Consider the following 22,763-nt stretch of genomic DNA (forward strand, 5'->3'; position numbering starts at 1 on the left):
CTAGTGCTCTTAGGTGAAAAATCAAAATCATGAACAAGGCCGATCAGGCTCTGCAGTTTCTCCCAATCTGGTGGTGTATCTCTCTTCTCTTTGTTATTTACCCCCTTCCCATCCCACCACTCCAAGCCACTCTGGTCTTCTCTCAGTTTCTTTTTTTTTTTTTCTAATTGTAAATTTCCTATTATTTACTTATTTTTTTTAATATAATTTATTGTCAAATTGGCTAACATACAGTTAAAGTGTAAAGTGTAAAGTGTGCTCTTGGTTTTGGGGGTAGATTCCCGTGGTTTATCGCTTACATACAACACCCAGTGTTCACCCCAACAAATGCCCTCCTCAATGCCCACCACCCATTTCCCCCCCCTCCCCCACCCCTCTTCTCTCAGTTTCTTGAAGCTGCCATGCTGCCTTCCACCACAGGGTCTTTGCATATGCTGGTGTCCCCCCAATCCCCTAATTTGGAGACCTGTTCTTTTCCCCAACCTCTTCATCCAGTCATGTCCTGAGCATCCTTCAGATCGCAGCTTAGACTACATTTCCTAAGGAAGTCTACCCTGACCCCAACCACAAGTCAATATCAGGGTCATTTCTCATACATTTTCATAAAACCACATTCCTTTCTTTCAAACCACTCTTCTCAGCCTGTAATTATACTTCCACCAGTGTCATTATTTGATTACTGGATCTTTTTCATAAGGGCAGGAACCATGTGTCCCCAAACCGACCATAATGTCCAGCATACTGTAGGCTCTCCAATAAGGATTTGTTGAAGGAGAGGTAATATTTGTCGAATGAATGAATAAAAAAAAAAAACCCGACAATGATCAAGTGTCCCACTGAATTGGTGCTGGCAGAAAAAGACACTCAGTGTAGGCTGAGTGTGTGTTAAGTTCTTATGGAGGACAGTAAGAGTCACCTGGGTCTTGATGGACAAATAAGGTTTATGCAGAGACGAGAGGACCAGGAAGGTACTCCAGCCAAGGGAATGGTGTGCACAAAAGCACGAAGTCAGGTGCAGGTGCCCATGTCAGGAACTCACCAATGATCAGACTGAATTTGTAACGTAGGGATAAACTGTGGGGGCTTTAAAATGACCTTTAGCAGTGTTATCCTGTGGGCATTAGGCCTGGTGATAACACAATGCCCTGCCTAGCTTAAACCTCACCACTAAACCCTCCTCAAAAGGCTTTCTTTGCACCACGTTACCTCCCACAGGAAGAATTACTTATCGAAACTCACCAGATTCTGACCATGACCTGATTTCATGTCCCTCCACCGTGCCCCCGTGGGTGGAAGCTAGATAATTTTACTTCTGTTGATGTGTCTGCTTTGTGTTCTGAGCTACAGGATTCTATTCCTTAATTCCCTCATAGTTTCAAAACTGAAAAGGTAGTTTATTTACAAGTATAGAGCCCTGCAAAGTTAGAGGTGGGCTCCCAAATTGTGATTCCTGGGTCAGCTGTATAAGCATCACACGGGCACTTGTTATGAATGCTAATTCTTGGCCCCCACCCAGACCACTGAATCAGAAACTTGGTTGGCGGGGGGTGGGGGGGAGCAGTCTGTGTTTCAACGGGCCCTCCTGTTGAGTCTGATGCCCTCTCAAGTTGAAGACCACTGTAAAGGTCATCTAGTCTGCCCACATTACAGATGGAGAAGTTGAGGCCCACAGACGTAACTACTACCGGGCCCAGAATAGTGTCTGGTTCACAGCGGCAGGCATTTAAGAATCATACATGGAATGGAAGAGAGAAGAAAATGACTTCCCTAAGAAGACCTAAGGAGGTAACAGCAAAACTACGTGCTATTTATTTTACATTGAATTTATGTATATTTTATTTATTTTTTTAAATGTTTATTTTTGAGAGAGAGAGAGAGAGAGAGCGAGAACATGAGCAGGAGAGGGGCAGAGAGAAAGGGGGACAGAGGATCTGAAGTGGGCTCCGTGCTGACAGCAGAGAGCCCGATGTGGGGCTTGAACTCATGAACCGTGAGATCATGGCCCGAGTTGAAGTCAGATGCTTAACCGACTGAGTCACCCAGGGCCCCCCAATTTATATATATATTTTTAAATAGGAACTATATTTAAGGGGTTCAAAATTCAAGAAGTGTAACAGTATACAAAAGAGTGAAAACTACCCCAAGTAAATAAATGCTTGAAAATAAAGTGAAAAGTTAGAGCAAAATTTTTAAAAAGGGTATACATGAAAAGTCCTCCTCCTATCCTTGTCCCCAGATACCGAGCAACCCAGTCCTCTTGGGACAATCAGATTCCTGTGTATTCTAGAAACATTTTATGCTCACACAAGAATGCTGGTACACACTCCCACCTCCATTCCATGCCTTCTGCAAAGACGGTAGCATGCCACAGTTCGGCATCTTGTCAAAGGGTATTTGATTTTATTTTATTTAAAAAAAAATTTTTTTTTTAACGTTTATTTATTTTTGAGACAGAGAGAGACAGAGCATGAACAGGGGAGGGGCAGAGAAAGAGGGAGACACAGAATCCGAAGCAGGCTCTAGGCTCTGAGCTGTCAGCACAGAGCCCGACGCGGGGCTCGAACTCACGGACCGCGAGATCATGACCTGAGCCGAAGTCGGCCGCTTAACCGACCGAGCCACCCAGGCGCCCCATCAAAGGGTATTTTAAATATACCATTTACCACCTAGAAACTGTTCTTCTTGGTGGATTAGTCAATCTCCTAGAATTGTCATAATACCAACTCAGGAGTCAAGTCTTAATAATTTTTCTAATAATGTCTTGCTCAGTATGTAAAACACTTCCTATTGGATAACTGGCACCAGGAGCTTTTTCATGCATGAACCAATGAAACAGAACTACTACTTTCACATTTCTGTGAACAGTTCTTTCCTTAGAACCAGGCTCTGGGATTCCAGAGTGGAATCAACAAAAAAATGCTCACTCGGAACTTGAGGTGCCCTCTCTGTTCCCCCGGAAGCATTACAGCCACACGACCTGCATCCATGCCCATCTGCCCACTGGCCGTCCAGTCATTTCCAAGGTAGGGACAGCATTCTACCCATCTTGTGTGTCCCAGTGACTGGGACACAGCAAATGCTCCATCAACGCTCAGCGAACTGAAAAGCTGAGCCAAGCAAATGAGACGTAGCGCACTTCACCCCTGACATGGACCCAGGGACAGAACCTATTATTTTCTGTTTCAGGCCGAGTGCTCTGTAAAGCGCCCGATTCATGGAATACGGTAGATTATAAGGCTCTACGCAGACTTCTCAGCACAGGAGTTTTCTGCACAGGGCCAGCTAGTCAATATTTTCAGGTCTGCAGCGTGAAAGCAGCCACAAAATCATATATCCATGAATAGGCGTGGCTGTATTCGAATACAACTTGATTTATGGACACAGAAATTGGAATCGGGGCAGAATTTTCATGTTTCAGGGAATATCACTGTTTTTTCTTCTGATTTTTCTTCAACGATGTAAAAAAATGTAAAAACCCTTAGCTCACAGGTGGTACAAGGCTAGGTGTGGGCTGGTTTTGGCCCCAGCCAAAGTTTGCCAACCCTTATTCTGGTGCATCGAAGTCTCCCCCCCACCCACCCCACTCCCTCTGCACCCCCAGGGCACCAGGAGACAGAACACAATCTTCGAGGAGGATATGTGTCCAAAAGGACTACCCTTTGAACCAGAAAGAGAGAGAGGGAGGAAGTTGACTTTGGCCGAGGACCCAGCGGGACTTGTTTGCTTATAATTCAGCAGGGGTAACACCCTGCTCCCGCCAGACCACCACCGCTCGCTGGAGGAAGAAAAACCAAAAAGATTTTCCTTCTTCCGACACTGGGTCATCATTCAGAGACTGTATACACAATTCCCCAAATGACTTGGCTTGGGTTTTAGGCAAGCCCTTCCCCTCAGGTCCGTCAAAGGAGCTCCATTTGGATTCTCCTGGGATTCTCCTCAATCCAGCTCTCTCCCCAGCTCCCCAAGGAGCCAGAGGCCAAGGGCAGCTCTCCAAGACATGGGCCCATGGTTCATGGTCTCCGTTACGGCAATGTTGTTGTTCTAAATACTTTCTAATTAGTCTTCTGAATAAAGCCGGTGGGTATTTTATAATCCTATAACCCAATTACCACGGACGAGTTCTGCCAACGACAGTGATTAGCACTGAAACGTCCCCCCTCTCAGAGTGACTGGCCTGCTCTTGTTCCTTGGTGGCCCGCTGCTCCTTGCCCTGGGTCTCTGCTGACTCTCCACTGTGGGAGGACTTCCAAGACTTCCTTTGGGCTCCAAGGGACACTTATTCCTCCTTCTTTCAGACTCATCTTGTGGCATCAACTGTCACTCTAATAAGCCCAGGAACCAGGAAGAAACCTGACTCACAGCCTGGGAACCTGCAAAATGGAGTCTGGATTTTGCTTCTTGCAGACAGCTCTCCATCAGGAAATGGTGACTGGAGATACTTCACTTTCTGGTGTGCGGGTTTCTGGTCCTCACTGTGACTGCTCTCTCCTCTGGGCTAGCAGTAGTTCTCGACCAGGGAATTAACACTGTCTTTCCCTGGTGGTGACTGCCACAGGCCCCTTCTGTCCAACCCCAGCTGGCATGGAGGATGTGGATGCTGAGGATGTGGGGAGATAACGGACCAAAGTAATCTAGGATGGCTTCCTGGAGGAGGCGGCTATGGTTGGAGCGTGCCTTGTTGATATATTCCTGCATATAGTTTTTCAAACCACCCTCCTCCACAAATGGCTAGGCCTGGGTAGAGATATTAGGGATATGGGCATTGACTCTATGATATGGTACAGTTAAAGATTTTACTTTTATTTTTTTAAGTAATCTCTACACCCAGTGTGGGGCTCGAACTCACAACTCACAAGATCAAGAGTCGCATGCTCTACTGCCTGAGCCAGCCAGGAGCCCCACATGATATGGTGCAGTTAGATAGAGGGGCAAAGGAGGAGCCAAAAGGAGACCTGGGCTTTGGTTCCACTGACTCTCTGTGTGAAAGTGGGCAAGTCATTTGCCCTTCCTGGACCTTGGCCATGTTTTTATATATCCAGAACTACTACTAAGCCAAGTTTTTCTAGAGGAAGCCTAAACAAGATCCGTAAAATCCCTGCCTTACCTTTTATCAACTTGCAGAGGCTGCTAACTGTTTGGCATCTAATTAGCATTCAAGGTGTGAAACTGACAACGGTTCAGGGGCAAATGCACCCAGCCTGGATACCACTGGTGTCTACGTCCTCTGGGACAGAGAAGTGAAGAGAGGAGGAGGCAGCTGATGTGAACTGACGTGGCCCAGCCCTTCCTGACTCCCAGCACCACCGGACGTAGCTGCTCTGGGAGACCAGAGTGAGGCTTGCTTATTCGCACCCAGTGAGATCCACATTCCTCACATGAGTACAGATAAAGTCAGTTACATCCCAGGGAGAAGCTGACACATGGAGGCAGCGTAGGAAACTTAATGACCCCACACTTAGGGCACCTTAGGTCTTAAGGGAGAGATACAATAGGCTCTGGGTGGGGTATGCCAGAGACGAGGTCCACTCGGGTTGCCTGATCCTCCAGGAAGGCTCCACCCAACTACAGCTGGTGCCTCCTGGTGACGGGGAGGTTGACAGATGATGCAGCCAAGAGGTCTGCAGAGAGAGGGTGGGGCAGGGGAATCACCTGAACAATCCCCACATGAGTCGCTGAATGACCCAAACACTGGCTACTCCATAATTACAAGGTTCTCCTAAGAAGGAGTTGTTAGGAGAGTTTCAGAATCAACCAGCAACCATACTGAAGACCTACCTGTGCCAGGAGACTTGACCAGGTCATTGCCGTTGGCCTCAAGAGGCCTACAGCTGAGCGGACTGGGGACTTCATGGCCACTGCCCGCCCTTTATATTCTTTCAGACAACCTCACACCAAGGACCTCCTGCACCAGGACTCTGCTACGGGGAGATCAAAACCTGAAAACCTGCACTTTAAGCTCACAGTCTGGGGCGGGGAGGGGGCAGGGGCAGGGCTTCCTAAAGACTCCAAGGAATTTCACAAGGAGGAGGCAAAGGAGGACCTCAAAGGGGGCAGGGGCGAGGTCATTCCCACCAGGGCCCATGAGGCACAGTGGGCAGACCCTTGCTGTTGGGGACAGGGGTGAGTATCTCTGTAGGGTGTCCATCTGGGGGGGTCCGGGCCTGGGGCCACAGGGAGGATCCACCGCTCCTGCCCCCGAGGACCGAGGACACCGCTTTTGTGAATCAACACTTGGGACTACAGCCAAAGAAAGGATCCTCGTCCCCGAAGCTGTCCAGGGCAGGGCAGGGTAGGGTAGGGCAGGGCAGGGCTGGGAGAATGGAAGATTCCCCTCCAGCTGCTCTGACGAAGCTGTAGGGAGTGTAGGGGATGAAGACGGGCTGGAAGGTAGGTAGATCTGGGGGGTAGATCTGACTCCTTTACCTTGCCTCCGACCTCAGGGTGAATTATTATTACCATTTTTAATTTTTTTTAATGTTTGTTTATTTTTGAGAGAGGGAGAGACAGAGCACGAGTGGGGGAGGAGCAGAGAGAGAGGAAGACACAGAATCCGAGGGAGTCTCTGGGCTCTGAGCTGTCAGCACAGAGCCTGATGCAGGGCTCAATCCCATGAATCATGAGATTGTGACCTGAGCCGCAGTTGGACAGGGGTTCAGCTCCCAAATGGAGCAGCTGGCTTGGCTTTGGTCTGAGGTCTTCAAAGACATCAGAATATAAGAAACAAATGTCCCTGGACACCCGAGGTCTTAAAGATGGGGTCGGGGTCTTGGGGAAAACACACTTCTTTGTGGAACACAGCTTACAGCTCACTGGGAAACAAAGTAAGTGATGCTCCCTTGTATGTAAAATAATTGCGCCTCAGTGTTCTTTGTGCGTGGGGTGTCTGTTGGTCTCCAGGAGGTTCCATGGGTTATGACGTCAGTGCCACGTTTGGGCATTCTGTAAACAGCAGCAGCAACACAGCCCCACCCTGGGGCAATGCCATGGCCCCTAGGCCCTTCACTTGGAAGATAAGGGGGCTAAGTCAAGCATCCACACGGCCCTTTCTGGCTCAGAGTTCTAAGACTTTGGGGGGAATTGTGGGACTCAAGGAACAAGCTAGAGGGACCTCTGTGTCAGGGGCTGGAGGCCTTCCCAGAGGCACTTCCTGAGTGGCTCCCTCCGCCAGCCCCCCATGGATTGGATTCGGGCCCATCATCATGGCGCATGCCCCCACCTTTCCAGATCTGAGGGCAGCTGGAATCCCATCTTGCTCAGCCCTGGGACCCAGCCTGTGCCTCACGCCTGGCACCATGTAGGTGTTTGCTCAGTGAAGCCAGACACAGGGCCTCAGAGCCCACCTCAAACGTCCTGTCACCCTGTAGCCCCCTGACCAAGATGTGACTCGGTGGCCTTGCTGCCCCAAGACGTCTCCTTTGTTCTTTGTTGTGCTGAGGGAGGTTGCCCTTCTCAATCAGATGACAGGGGCTCCTTGTCCCAGGGCCCTCAGGAAGCTGCTGAGTGCAGGGAAGCAAATAGTAAACAGACCACGGGGGTGAACATCCTGCAAGGGACAAGCTGATAGAGCTGTGGAGACCAGTTTTGTCAGGAGGGACTTCGTTCCAAATCACAGCATGCCACGATGAAGAAAAAACTATGATTTAGGGGCGCCTGGGTGGCTCAGCCGGTTAAGCGCCTGACTCTTGGTTTCGGCTCAGGTCACGATCTTCATGGTTCACAAGTTTGGGCCCCGAATCTGGTTCTACGATGGCAGCACGGAGCCTGCTTGGGATTCTCTCTCTCCGCCCCTCCCCCACATGTACTGTCTCTGTCTCTCTCAAACAAATAAATACACAAAACAAAATTAAAAAAAAAAAAAGAAAAGAAAACCTGTGCTTTAATTTACAGATGCTTCTAAGGATTCAAATATTATAAAGCTGGAAGTGAACATGCCCGACAACCCCCTCACCCGAGATTCCCACTGTCAACAGTGGGAATGTGGATGATGTGGAAAGCCACAAGGGTTGGTTTCCATCTACCCAAACGGCTACTGAGAGGCCTCAGGGAATCAGGAGGGTATCTTACCTTTTCTGAATTTGCTCTCTCCTCTGGTAATCCTTTATATCCCCGAGAAGCCCCAAAACCTGTCTGGACTTGCCCAAGTCCCATATCCAGTTGGTCATTGGCCGCCATTATCTCTCTGTCTCAAATTCTTGCCCAGACAACTTCCCTTTGCTGCTCTAAGATCAGGGGGCTGCCGTGAGGCATCCCCCAGGGGCCCCTGTGGCTGAAATCAGAGGGTGGAAATAGAGCCCCTAAAGGCTGGGGGCCTCGGGGAGAGTGAGAACCGCAGAGGGAGGATTTACAGGCCCAGACATGCATCCTTCTGCTTGTTGGAAATATCACTCCATCAGGGAGTCACCTCAGATATTCTATTTTCCAACCAATGCCAGAATTTAAGTTCTAAAGGTGCGGAAATGTGTCTTAATACCTCTATTTTTATGTCTCGCCCTCCCTTCTCCACTGTTCCATGACCAGTGTTGGGCCCAAAGCAGATCCACTCAGTGTTCACAGAATTCGGCAAACGAGTTTGTCAAACATGAGTGCTGTGTGCCTGGCTAAGGACCAGGAGGTGAAGGAGACACTCCTCTTTCCAGGAAGCTGGTGAAGCCCAGGGTTAAGCCTTGGATGCCAGCTTAAGATTGTCCCCAACAGTGCCCAGGTGTCCTCCAGCCCCGGGTGGAGGACGACTGCGGGGAGGTGCTGATGGGAGGGCAGCAGGACAGACACCCAACGTCATGCGGGTGAGCTGGACTAACGCTACCGGGCAGATGGGAAGGAAGAATGATAAAGATAAAGAAGAATGGTAAAGAAAGATAACAGCTAACACGCATGTGATGCTGACCTCGGGCCACGCACAGTGCCAAGTCCTTTACACGCCCCTCACGCAACCCCCCCCAGGTGGGAACCTGCACCCATCACACTTCACTATCCTACCCATCTCCCACTGACACCCTGTGACAGCATTCTCAGATGTGCCCCCTATGAATCTCTCCGAGACTCTCTTCAGGATATACACCCAGGAGTTCAGAATTCCCCTTCTAGTAAGCTGGTTACAGACAACAGACGGACACATCCAAACAACCTAGACACAAGCATACACACTGTGGCATTGTATTGAATAGCCAAAGATCGACATCATCTCAAATGCCAATCACTAAGGGACTGATTAAAGATAATTAAGGAATAACCACACAATGGAATACTATGCAGCTGTTAAAAAGAGCAACGAAACTCTCTGCGAACTGATATGGAAAGCTTTCCAAAGTTAAAATAGAATATACATATAGGGGCGCCTGCGTGGCTCACTCGGTTAAGTGTCTGACTTCAGCCCAGGTCACGATCTCGCGGTTCGTGAGTTCGAGCTCTGTGTTGGGCTTTCGGAGCCTGGAGCCTGCTTCAGATTCTGTGTCTCCCTCTCTCTCTCTCTCTCTCTCTCTCTCTCTCTCTCTCTCTGCCCCTCCCCTGCTCACACTGTCTCTCTCTCAAAAATACACATTAAAAAAATTTTAGAGAAAGGAATATACATATATATATGTAAATAGTTGATCCTCATTATTAGCAGTAATATGTCCTGTGAAGTCACGAACAGTGTACCACTGCTTCCAGAAGAAATATGAGGTTAGGTTCCCGTGAGCCTCTGATCACAACCTTGTTTTATGTGTGTTTCCGTTGAAAGCTACCTTATTTAATATATATATTACTGATTCATAAACAACGAACTCACAGCTGGCAGCACTTTCATTCTTATTTAAATAAAGCTTATCTCACAAGTATTTTCCCCATAAGCCACACGCAACCTCCTTGCACTTCGGAGCGCTGGACAGCACATCGGCACCACGCCTGGGGGCCATTTTAAACAGTGACATCAACAGGAAGCACAAGAATGTGAAAAACGTGGCACCAAACAGACTGGGAAAAGGACACCTGTTTGCAGCACAAGAGCCGAAACAGGAAGGCAATGCACCACGCAGGTCAACCTCAGCCGGGGACGCGTGTGGGGCAAATCAAATGTTCCACTGCTCTGTGCACGTCCGCCAATGACTTCGAAAGTGCCGCGAGTATGGACTTGGGGGTTGCAAATAAATTTGAGAGAGTAGGAGACTTTGCAAACATGGAATCCGTGAATCATGAGGCCCGACTTATATTCACGGCTGGTTGCTGGGCATCAAGACAATCTGGAAGGATCCAAGAAACCGGTAAGAGTTGTACTTGGGGTGGGGTAGGGATGGGAGGGGCTGTGTCCGGGCTGAATGGGAAGAGAGTGGGAAGGAGACTTCATTTTATAACTTTTTATATTTCTCTCAATTACTAAATCATGGGATGCTATTACCTCTTCAAAAACAAACAGACAATAAAACACTGAAAAACCTGCACGGACACTTACAAGCCCTGCATTCATACCTTAACATTTTATGGTTTTTTAAAAAAATTATTTAATGTTTTTATTTATTTTTGAGACAGAGAGAGACAGAGCAGGGGAGGGGCAGAGAAAGGGGGAGACACAGAATCTGAGGCGGGCTCCAGGCTCTGAGCTGTCAGCACAGAGCCTGATGCGGGGCTCAAACTCATGGAGTGTGAGATCATGACCTGAGCTGAAGTCGGACACTCAACCGACTGAGACACCCAGGTGCCCCTTAAAATTTTATGTTAGCTTCAAACGCAAATATCTTACTAATCTTTTGAGGTGGGGTCCAGGCCTTTGGGTGTGGATCTGTGGACGAGAGCTCTGCATTTGTCTTTTCTGCATAAATCACCCCGGGATATGTGCATAACCTGTCACTTCCTAGTCCGGTGTCTGTAAAAAGGAGCTGAAAACTGAGGACGCCAGTCAAGGAGCCACGGTGCAGACTCCTCTAACAGAAGCGTTTTCTTTCTCCACCTAGCGCGGGTCTCCAGCAGTTGTCGTGCACACACCTGAGCAGGGGTTTTCTTTGGGTGGCTTGCTTTTATAAATTCTTCCTAAAGCGTTCACTTGCCTTTTCACAGAAACCGCATTTCTATTTCTTTTTGGTTTTCAGAGGTCATCAGCTCACGTCACATTTCATCTACGCAGTTACGGAACTGAGTACAACTGTTGGAAGCAGGTGCCCGTGTGGCCCCAACCACACCTGTGAGGGAGGGGGCCGTGTGGGTGGCCTGGGGGGGCGGGGGGAGAAGGGCAGGTGCCAATCATTAGGTGAAGGTCGTTGTAGAGTGCATCACCTGTGTGTGAATGTGCCTTGTGAATCACAAAAATGCAGTATGTCGCTGAACCACACCTTTGTGCATTATTCTTTGTGCATTTTACATGTCAGCTCTGTCCACGGGTCTGACAGACTCTCTGGGGGTAGAGGGCTGGTCCTCGTGGCGCTCATAGGGGTGAGGTAGGCAGTTTCTGGAAGCCAGATGCCTTTTTCAAAGGCCTTCAAGGTAGGATTTCTGACAGAGGACATGTAGCCATCACATTTGAAGGTAGAGGAAAGGCAGGTCTATAAGATCTCCTGAAGTGCCCTACTAGCCCGCAGAGAAGCTATTTGGGACATAAATCCTCAGTCTGAGCGCCCCCCGCTGCTCCTGGCTGAGGAGAATCCCCTTATGGGGGAGAGGTGGCACCCCCCCCCCCCACTGGCAACAGGGGCAAAGCGCCAAAATCCGTGACCTGAACCCAAAAGGCCTTTGTCTCAGCAGTTGACTCTCTGTTTCGCAGAGAAAATGGAGATTGGAGGCATTTACTCCCTCTGCTTCCTGGGCCCCACATGAACTTTCACCCCTCTACCCTTGCCCCAACTCTTTTCACTCGTCTTAAGTACCAGAAGGGCCTGAATCAGAAACCTGGGACCCCCAAGAGCCCAGTATCCCCTTACTTCCAATAGGTTATCAATTCCTGTTGGCCTCTCTTCCATGGCCTTGCCTGACCATCTTCTCCTGTCACTCCCCTGCCAAGTCATGGCTGGCCTCGCTCCCTCCAGCCCACTTTCCCCCCAGGAGTCCTGTCCACGCCACCCCTCTGCCCGAAACCTCCAGCGTGCCCCTGGTCAACAGGAGAAGATTCCCAACAGCTCAGCCTGGCACACGGGGCCCTCACAATTTGGCCTCACCTACCTGTGCAACGATTTGCCCATCCATTCACTCATATGCATCCTGAGCACCAGACCTATGGAGCTACTCTGAGCTTCCAGAATACTGGTCCCTCTGCCTGAAATCACTTTCTCTCATCTTCCACCTTTTCAGACTACAAATTCCTGCTCAGACTTAACATCTTTTATGAAAACTTCCCCTGACTCTCAGCCGTGCATTATAACAAAAAATTTATTGAGTGCCTACTATACACTATACAGAATGGGGGGTGGCTAACACAACTTGGTGTCAGCTCTCATGGGGCCTGCAATCTGGAGAGGCAGTGTCAGACACAGAAAACTGTAACTCTGTGACTGTGATGGATGTGATGGATGGCTATAATAATGGGCCGTGACCTCAGCAGAGAGGTCTGGGAAGGATCCTCTGAGGAAGTCACAGTGAGGTTGCAATCTGAAAGACGAGAAGGGTGTGGAAATGATGTGAACTGCCACGTTCCATACAGTCAAGAGCAGTATGGGCAAAGGTCCTGTGGCAGGTGGGAACACGGTAGACAGAAGGAACAACAACAACAAAAGGGCCAGAGTGGCTGAAATGCGGGATCAAGGGTCATGGTGATAAACCGGAAGCGGGGCAAGGGCCAGACCACCCAAGGTTCTTGAGGGTAAGGACTTTTATCTTTATCCTGAAAGTAATGGGGAACCATAAAAGTAGTTTGAGCAGTGTGTGTCTGTGTGTGTGTCGTCCAAGCATGTGTGGCTCACCAGATTTCCATCTTCAAAAGAACACAGTGTAGACCAGAAGTCAACAGAGTTTTTCAAAGTAAAGGGCCAGATAGAAGATATTCTTGGTGTTGCAGCCAGATGGCAAAACCAAGGCTATGATGTAGACACCTATGTAATAAAGGATATATAAATTTCTACAAATTTTTCAAGGAAGCTGAAAACATATTAATAATGGAGTACTTTTTTTTTTGTAATATAGATCTGTTAACGGGGAGAACGGAAAGATTTTTTGGAGGGATAACATTTTGCTTAATTGGGGTTCAAAGCCAGTGTTCCCGTATCATCAAGTGTTCATGGGCCATACAAAATCAGGCAGCGGCGGATTTGGCCCACGGACCACAGTTTGTGGATCTGTGGAGCAGATGTGGACTGGAGATGGGTGAGTGGGGATACAGGAGGGACCTAGTTCTATGGTGGTCCAGGCCAGGCGGCTCGGATGTGAGTAGTGACAGAGGGGTATTTGGGGGTGAACGTGACAGAACTTAGTGATGGATGGGTACAGGGGGGCCGGAGGGGGAGGTGTCAGGATGGCGCCCAGATGTCAGGTTTGCACCTGTGAAGACGGGGAGTACTGTGAGAGTTCAGTTTTGTTTTGAGACCTACAACAGAAGCTGCCACTGAGGCAGCCGGACCGACGGCTCCCAGGCTGGGAGGTCTGTGAGTTCTGCGAGAGCGCAGAGCGGGGCTTGAACTGGCAAACCGTGAAATCGTGCCTGAGCGGAAGTTGGACGCTTAGCCAACTGAGTCCCCCAGGCGCCCCTAAGGAGTGCCTCATCAACTCCGTCTTCAGGGACCAGAATAATATGTGGTACCCATGGGCACTAAGGACATGAGAGAGGGAGACAGGGAGGGGGGAAGGGGAGAACTTCTGTTCCTACAGGATAACATGGAGGAGACCCCCTCAATTCACAAAGGAATCCTTCTCTGAAGAGCAGACCATGTCCCACGGCTAACCTTCCCAAGAGCTGCTTTTGATAAGGGTCACTGGACGCCCCCCCCCCCCCCGCCCCAGTTACGTTAAATCATCCAAGCGTGTGAGCTCACACACACATTTATACACAAATCTCCTCCCCACCAACCCTTGCAACATGATTTGTGGTGATAGTGTATTAATAACACACCCATCAGCTGTCAGTTCAACATGTCTAAATATTATGCTCCATCACCCAGAACATCATTTTTTTAAATTAAAAAAAAAAAATGAAGTGGCAATTCCACTCACAGCAAGGAGGGTAGAAAGGAAAAAAAGCTACAGGTTAAAGAAAATCAATTTTTTCTCTTTTCCTTGTTTTTTTTCCCCCCCTCCAAATAAAATAAGCTCGTGGTTCCATTTCTTTGACAGCCCTGGGATGAGGTCAATGCTGAGATACAGAGTGGCCTGGCCTGATGACCATGGGGCGTGTTTGCAGGCATCTGTAGAGCTCAGAGCAGACGGGTCCCCTGGTCCACAGCCACAGATCATCTGGGCTCCAATGTGGAGCCTGTGACAGGGACATCAAGGAGTTCACAGGAGGGTGTGCATTCTGGAAAGCAGTGAACAAAGCACAGACATGTATTTTTGTCCTCAATTTTGTTTTGTCCTCACAACAATTTTGTTTTGTCCTCACAACAAACCTGTGAGGTTAGAAGTGTTTTTCCCTATTTAAAAGACGAGGGGATTAATATGGAGGGGATAATCTGCCCAGGTCACACAATTAGTGACAAAGGTCTGGGCCTCCAGCCCTCTGATGCCCCAGGATGAGGCTTCCTGTGATCTTCTGCAGTGTCCCTGGTTCCCCATCACAGATCTGATTAGCATGAAGCTACTTCCCTAGTTGGAGCCGTCCAGCTTTCTCTTTGACTTCCCGAGGGTCAAAGCCAGTTTTACCACAGTACAGACGTGCCCTGGGAATCTGGCCACCAGCACTTAGCAACCTTCAACCCTCCAGCACATGGCCATGAACTTGGAAGCGCTGGAAAAGAAGCTGATGCACTTTAGACCAAAAAAACCTATTTCGAGTCCGAAAGGGATAAGCTCCAGCTATCCGGAAATTTTTTTTTTTTTTTACTCCTCGGGAACTTCTCCCTGGGGAGACACAAATGGCAGGCAGTTTCCTCACAGAAATGCCGAGACCGCTGTTCTGGAGTCAGAAGACCAGAGTTCAAATCCTAAGCTCCCATTGGCAAAGTAAGAACCCAGACCCAGCAGGTTGGTCTTGTCTTTTTTTATTTTTTATTTTTTTTTGGCGGGGGGGTGGAGGGGTGGGGGTGGGGGTGGGGAGAGCAGGTTCAGTTTCGACATCTGTAAAGGAGGGATAACAATACCTACGGTTCCAGTTTTTTGGTGAAGATTAAACCAAGAGAATGTACGGGACATGCATGGCACCCAGTGAGGACTCACGGAGGCTCACCACCTGGGGTGGGGTTCCTGTTGTTTTGTTATGACTTGGGTACAGTTTAGATCGGGCCCAATGACTCAGTCAGGATTGAATTGGTGTGGTTATTCGTTTCCTGGGCAACCCTGAGCCCTCCCTTTGTTTCAGTTAGCAGATTGGTGCTCAGGGGCAGAAGCTGCCAGAAGTGGACACGATAAGGAAGAGAGAAACACTGTATGAACCGTCCGCTGGGAAACCTCCGCAGTCTGGGGCCCTCTGGTGCAGGGACTAACAACCGTATTTACCCCACTACCCACTACATCCGGGTTCATTCACCTTCATCCCTAATGAAGATGGGGAGACACCATGGAAAGCCTCACCTTGCATTTAAAAAAAATTTTTTTTTAATGTTTGTTTATTTTTGAGAGAGAGAGAGAGAGAGACAGAGTGTGAGTGGGGCAGGGGCAGAGAGAGAGGGAGACACAGAATCCGAAGCAGGCTCCAGGCTCTGAGCTGTCAGCACAGAGCCCGACGCGGGGCTCGAATCCACAAACTAAGCCTCACCTTGCGTTTTAGCACGTCATGCACTAGGCAGAGAAATAAACCGAAGAATGTAATTGCTCACGTGACTTGCTCATTGTTGAGGGAAGATTTCTGGGCCAGGTGCGCCCCTGCAAGACAGGCCTTCGGCCCCCCATGGGTCAGTGAAACTCAGGAGGTACCTGAGAGGGACTCTGACTCAGTCCAAGTCCTCCCATGTGGTTACTGGTAATGAAGGAGGTGCCCTGCTCTCTGGGGTCTAGCCCTCAAGCAGTTCAAGACCCCAAGAAGAAAAGACAAGTAATTATTTAGTGGCCATCTAAAGCTTAACAATATCTGTGGGTATCATTAAAGAAGAAAGGGTGTACCTGTTACCCATAAAGAGTCATTTCATTCCTGCCATGATACCAGATAAGGAGACAGTCTACTTCCTTTCCTGTTTCAAGAGGGCCCCCAGCTCTCAGATTCCTGGAAACCGTCAGTAACTCTGTCCCTAGCTGCAGTTTCCTTACTTTTAGTCACAGCCTCTGGGCCAGCCTCAACAACGGTCCCTTTAAGGAAGTTGGGACACACTGTGTGGCGGGGCTGTCCCAGGGAAGCAGGCCCGGGGTGGCTTCGGTGGCCCACATCTGCCACCTGATCCGGTGGGAAAATGAAAGCTTCCCCAGCGGAAGCACCAAACTCTCTCAGAGCTCATGCCAAGGCAGGTGTTCGCGAAGGAAAAACGAGGCCAACCTAAGCTTCAGTGTGTGGAGGGCACTCTCACATCCATTATTTTTCTGTGAGGCAGGCCCCGCAGGAGGCCGCATTCCCATTCTGAGCTAAGCTGTGGAGGAAGAGATTTCCAAAGGATCCCCCATGCCAGTATGAGAAAACCCGAGGGACTCGAAAGCGGAGGCCTCTGGTCCCAGGCCAAAGGGCCCCCTAGAGACCACAAAACCACTGCCACTAAAATGAGACTAGGGCACCCACGTGACTTGAACGTCCTCCAAAAACACTAACAAGGAGGCATCATGAAAGTGCAAAAAACCCAAATTCCTATTTATTTCTATTCCATCGATAAGTGTCCCAGCCTTCTCTCAATAGCTCCTATTTTGTCTGCCTTCTTTCCCGCCTCCCCCCCTCCCCCCCCATTGTTGGTCTTCTGGACCTAACCCAAGTCTCCCCTCTCCGTTTGATTATGTGCACATAGATTATCTCCCTCTTCATGGGACACTCACAGGAAATTTAAACATTCTCAGACGGGGTTCTTTTAAGCCCACTTCCCCTGCCCTCCACCCCCACCCCCCACTCGGTTGCTGCGTATTCAGGAAATGCAAACCCAATATAAAGATAACCCGGACCAAACAGAAAAGGAGACTGGCCCTGTGACCTTGTTGGGCAAATGACTTCCCCTCCCTGCATCTCAGACTCAGCTTCCGCAGAACAAGGAGGCTGGGCCTGATGGGCTGCAAGGAGGTCCCTCCGGCTCTGACCTGCGAAGGCTCAGATGGCTGAGCCTCGCTAGCCCTTGCCTGGTCCCGGGGACACACAACAATCCTGAGTCAGGATACTGAGGCAGTGGGGTTTTCTACCACCTCACACTACCCGTAAGCATCCTAATCTACGGTGGGGAAAGAGCAATGGGAGCCAGGATGGGAGCCTGATTTCAGGCTCAGTTCTGCCATCTTTAGGAACAGGGAAGAGAGTGAGTGGGGGAGGGTACCTGAGCAGACTTAAGCTCCAGCTACAGGGTTTTAATTAAAAACAAAACCCAACAAACAAACAAACAAACAAACCCCAGAATGTATATGACTAATATAATAAAGATTTTAAAAATATTTTTAGAGGGGAGCCCACCCAACAGTGAGAAGGAACTAATGTCACTCTCCAGAGCAGCACTTAAAGACTCCGTTTAAGACATCTATCCATTGGGGGCGCCTGGGTGGCTCAGTGGTTAAGAATCTGACTTCAGCTCAGGTCATGATCTTGCAGTCTGTGAGTTTGAGCCTGGTATCGGGCTCTGTGCTAACAGCTCGGAGCCTGGAGCCTGCTTCGGATTCTGTGTCCCTCTCTCTCTCTCTGTCCCTCCCCTGCTCTCTCTCTCTCTCTCTCTCTCTCTCTCTCTCTCTCTCAGAAATAAATAAACATTAAAAAAAAAAAAGTCATCTATCCATTGGCTTTTAGTGGCCCTGCCAGCATAGGAGTCCTTTGCCTGGGGCTCCTCTGGTCTCTGTATCCATAATAATCCTGGCTCCCCAAACTCCCCCCAAACTCCTAGACAGCCCCAGACATAATGTGTTGAACTTCCTGGTTCTGGAAAACGGCCTCCACGACTGCACCTAGAATAAACCCCTTGTTTCCCTGTGCGGGGCTGACAAACAGAACTTGGGCTGGGTTGTCACCCAATGAAGAATATTTCATCTACCAGTTGAGCTCTCCCTGGGCAAAGACGGTTGGATGGTATAAGTAATCAATCTTGGCTCACGGCTCTGAGTAACTCGAATGGAGGAGGGACAGGAAGCATGAGTCATCATGGGGAGAGAGCTGTTAATAGACTTTGAGGTTTGCAGGCAGGGGTGGGGTTAGGCCTGGCCCCTCAGCTGGGTGGAGCATATCTAGGACATCATCTTGGGAGTTGTGGAGAACAAAGAAGCCCCTCTCTAACCATAGCAACATCAGCGCCCAGGCTCCTAGAACCTGCATCCTTCTAGATAGTTGAGCAACACCTGGAAAAGGAAGACAAGTAGTTGACTCCAAGTAAATCGCTGATACTTACAGACTGCATTTTTAAAGAAAGTTGCCAATCACTGTTTTACAACAGTGAGCTGAGGACCTAGAGTCAACTGAAGCATTTGTTAGTGAGACAGAAGCCAAATGCTAATCCACCCAAGACCACCATGTTCATTGGCCACGACTGGTCAAACACACTTGGGAAGCTTGGTGAAACACAGTCAAACATTGACTGCAGGACTTCTCAGGGCTTTTGATATGCTAGTGGACGTGGCTCTCCGAGAGGAGCCAGCCAGAAGCACCGCACTGAGTCTCACTGGCTCATGAGAACACCCATCTCTGTTCACGTTGGTTCTACACCCAGCTGCCTCACTCTACCTGCCCCATCGGGCCAGCTCCAGTCTGCCTGCTCCAGCCTTCCTTGGCCACTCAATAGGATACAGTGCTGTCCCCCCATGGCAACCCATTCTGTATACCCAACACTTAATCTCATGAAGATGGTTTATCCTTTATGTCTGCTTTTGGTCATAAAGTCTTTTCAAATAAACAGACTCTATTTTTTAGAGTAGTTTTAGGGTCCCACCAACTCTATGCGTTTTTTTCTTATGCCACTTGCCTACTGTATAAAGCCTACGGTCACTATGAGTAGCAGACGCTGAATAAAGTCATTGCCTGACAGATCTCAAATCAGGAAGCGATATAAATCTGAGAGTGATATAAAGCCACTTAATAGAAGGGAGTGTGTGAAATAAAGTGTCACGCCGGCTATAAGGATGAAAGTAAAACGGACAGTGAGGGCCACCTCTCTCTCACCCTCGCTGGACATGTGTCCAGTGGATTGGTTGTGCCCTCCCTTGATCTGGGGGGTCCACAAAGGAAAAGTCCCCAGTCCGCAAGGGAAAAGCGTCATGAGGCCCCAGCCCCCTCACGGTGCCATGACAGAGGGCACATCTTGGAGGAAGGACCGAGATTCTTGAGTATCTCACTTCCAGAACCCTTGGTTTATATCCTCTGCAAATACTGGCCAGACCAGTGTAGGCTCTGTTTTCCCTCATACTTTCTTTAAAAAATACCCCACTTTGAAGAACATAATGGTGAAGCTGGGAATCCCACACCGCCCCTAGATTTCTGCCTCCATTTTCATCATGTTTTGTAAACCAGCTTTTGTCAACTTAAAAGTACCACTGAACGAAAGCTCGGGCCTTGAAGGGGTCTGTCTCAGTCATAATAATATCGACTACCACAGACTCAGTGCTGAGATGCTCCAAGTTCCTGTCACCAGCTCAACGTGCACAGTCTTACTTAGTCCTTGAATAGGTCGGTCTATTGTCCCCCTGTTACAGATGAAGAAACTGAAGCTCAGAGACCCCGAGCTAGTAAGTGGCAGAGTGAGGTTCAAACTCAGCTCTTTCTCCCTACCCCCAAAGCTCAAAAAGGCTACCCACTGTGCTCTGTGGCCTCTCCTCCAACGAACGGCACATACCAAGAGACGGAAAAGCCGACAGCAGAAAGGGTGGGGGCAGGGGAAGAGGAGGGAGGAGACTGGGAAGGAGAGAGTGGCATGCAGAGGAGAGGAAGCTGGGATTTGGAGGAGACGCACATGTGTCTGGCACTGGAGCCAGGAGGCCTTTGAGGAGTGGGAGTGAAGCGGGAAAGTTGCTGGTGACTGCTGGAGAAATAGGCCACAAAATATGCAGAAGCCATTTCCTCTCTCAAGGAAGATAAACAATAGATTCGTAAACAAATTTCCCAAAGCTGTTCAGCTATTTAAAGCATTCTGGTAGGGACTCCTTATCCCCTGTGAGCATAAAGTTCATCCACCAAAAATGGTCAACAGTTACCTTGGGGAGACGGAAAGTGGGAAAGGGGGACAGGAGAGGACATACCTCACAATGCATCACCTGTTAGCCCTGTGACTGCAGCCAGTTACGTGCCCTCTCTGAGCCTTGGTTCACTCTTCTGTGAACAAGGACTAGTAGCTGCTGCCCCTCAGAGCTATGGTGGAGAAGAAAGAAGATATACTTTCTGGCAATATGGCAGTCCAGATGCCCTCTTGACCTTCCCTGTCGAAACAACTGACATGCTGGATAAAATGTAAAGTAGAAGAAATGTATACACATCACCGAGCTGTGCTAATGGAAGGATTCTTCAAAGACCAAAAACAAACCCAAAGCAGCAACCCTCAGAAGTGGGCTAGCCAGCAAAGCTGACTTTTGCCCTGAGGGTTCCCGTCGAACCCTAGAGATTCTATGTTTGCCAGGAGAGCTGCACAGGGCTCAGGGGCCAGAAGAAAAAAACCTAGTTCCTCCATAAAGTTGGGGTGGAAGGCCCCACCCTCAGGGAATAAGAAATAAATGCACAACACAGAAGGGGACTGCAAGGAAACCTGACCTTGGGCTGGTAGAATGGGAGACAGATCTCTCCCGGAAATCTGTAACCACAAGCTGGACCTCACACAGGTTTGGAGTTTGAATTGATGCTTCTTATGTAGCTAGAGAAGTCTTCGGCAGAAAATCAATTTAAAGTGATTTCTGGATGTTAGTGCCCTGCAAGCAATTAGCAGAAATTAATACAAATTCTCTCTGGAAAAGTCAACATCAACGAATACCTCAAGTAATTCTTCAAGTTGCAAGGAAAACGAGCAGTGCACAGGAAACAAGGCGCCATGAGTACTGATCAGCAGAACTAGACCCCCAAGCATTTCAGAGTCTGGAATTACCAGACACAAAATGTTACGATGTCCAAAGAGCTACCCGAATATATTAAAGAAATAAAAAAAGAAGTTTGCAAACATGAGCAGGAAATAGGAGACTAGGAAAAAAATCACCAAGCAGATCTGAAGTATAATGAACCAGAACTTCTAGGAACGATAAATGAAAGTATCAAAAAGAAAATGGATGGAATCAGTGGGTGGATTAAACAGCATTTGAATCACAGAATACAGGAGTTGGATGGAAGGCAGATGTGAAGTAATTATTGAGTTCAGCCCAGAGAAAAAGAGAGGTTAAGAGATACAGAGAGCAGGGGCGCCTGGGTGGCTCAAGTCAGTTGGGCATCCAACTTTGGCTCAGGTCATGATCTCACGGTTTGTGAGTCCGATCTCTGCCTCTGAGCTGTCAGCACAGAGCCTGCTTCAGATTCCGGGTCTCCCTCTCTCTCTGCCCCTCCCCACTCACGCTCTCTCTCTCAAAAATAAATAAATGTTAAAAAAAAAAAAAAAAGATACAGAGAACAGAGTGAGAAGGCCTAACATAAGTCTAATAGGAGTTTCAGAAGAAGGTATCAGAGGGAACAGAAAAGAGGCAATATTCAAATAAATGAAAGGTGAGAAACCTCCAGGACTATGAAAACCAAAACCAAACAGACAGACAAAAACCGTTGTTTTTAACCCAGCCAGAGAGAAATGCCAGGTCACTTATAAAGGAACAGCAATTACACTGAAGGCTGACTTTCTCAACAGCGATCTCAAGGCCAGAAGCAGTGAAATAACGGCCTCAATGACCTAAGAGAATATATTCAGTAAAGGTACCTCTCAGAATGGAGAGCAAAATAAAGACATTTATTTTCAAGCCAACAAAAGCCCCAAAACCAAAGCAAACTGGAAAAAATCTTTGAGAATTTACAACCAACAGGCTCTCACTAAAGGCTGATGCTCAAGTATTTATTTCATGCAGAAGGAAAATGACCTCAGATTCATGAAACAAGGGTAAGAAAAGATAATGATAAGTATGTAGATACATCCGTATCAACACTTACTATATAAAACAACGATGTCTGACTGGTTGGGGTAAAAACCAGGACAGAATGAAAACACAGCATAATAATTGGATAGGGGCACCTGGGTGGCTTAGTTGGTTGAGCACCCAACTTCGGCTCGGATCATGATTTTTCAGTTCCTGGGTCCGAGCCATCCTTCGGGCTCTGCACTGACAGCTCAGAGCTTGGAGCCTGCTTCAGATTCTGTGTCTCCCTCTGTCTGCCCCTCCCTGCTCACACTCTGTCTCTCTCTCTCCCCAAAATAAATAACCGTTAAAAAAAATTTTTTTTAAATAATTGTAGGGGAGCCTGGGTGGCTCAGCCGGTTAAGCGTCGAACTTCGGCTCAGGTCATGATCTCATGGTCCGTGAGTTGGAGGCCTGCGTCAGGCTCTGTGCTGACAACTCAGAGCCTCTGGGGCCTGCTTCAGATTCTGTGTTTCTGCCTCTCTCTGCCCCTCCCCGACTCGTGCTCTGTCTCATGCTCTGTCTCGCTCTGTCTCTCAAAACTATATCAAATG

At 48.7% G+C, this 22,763-nt stretch overlaps 1 protein-coding gene and 1 long non-coding RNA gene across 7 annotated transcripts in view; one reads left to right on the plus strand and one right to left on the minus strand.

The window, feature by feature from the left end:
• Positions 1–22,763, minus strand: part of TRERF1 (transcriptional regulating factor 1) — a 211,516-nt gene that overhangs the window by 45,838 nt on the left and 142,915 nt on the right. The gene's annotated exons all lie outside the window — the stretch shown is intronic.
• Positions 14,936–15,856, plus strand: LOC122489522. The gene is made up of 2 exons (XR_006298930.1): positions 14,936–15,048; positions 15,404–15,856. It is a non-coding gene; the product is annotated as an uncharacterized LOC122489522 (long non-coding RNA).

The sequence above is a fragment of the Prionailurus bengalensis genome, chromosome B2 (genome assembly GCF_016509475.1).
Source record: "Prionailurus bengalensis isolate Pbe53 chromosome B2, Fcat_Pben_1.1_paternal_pri, whole genome shotgun sequence".
NCBI classification, from domain to species: Eukaryota; Metazoa; Chordata; class Mammalia; order Carnivora; family Felidae; genus Prionailurus; species Prionailurus bengalensis.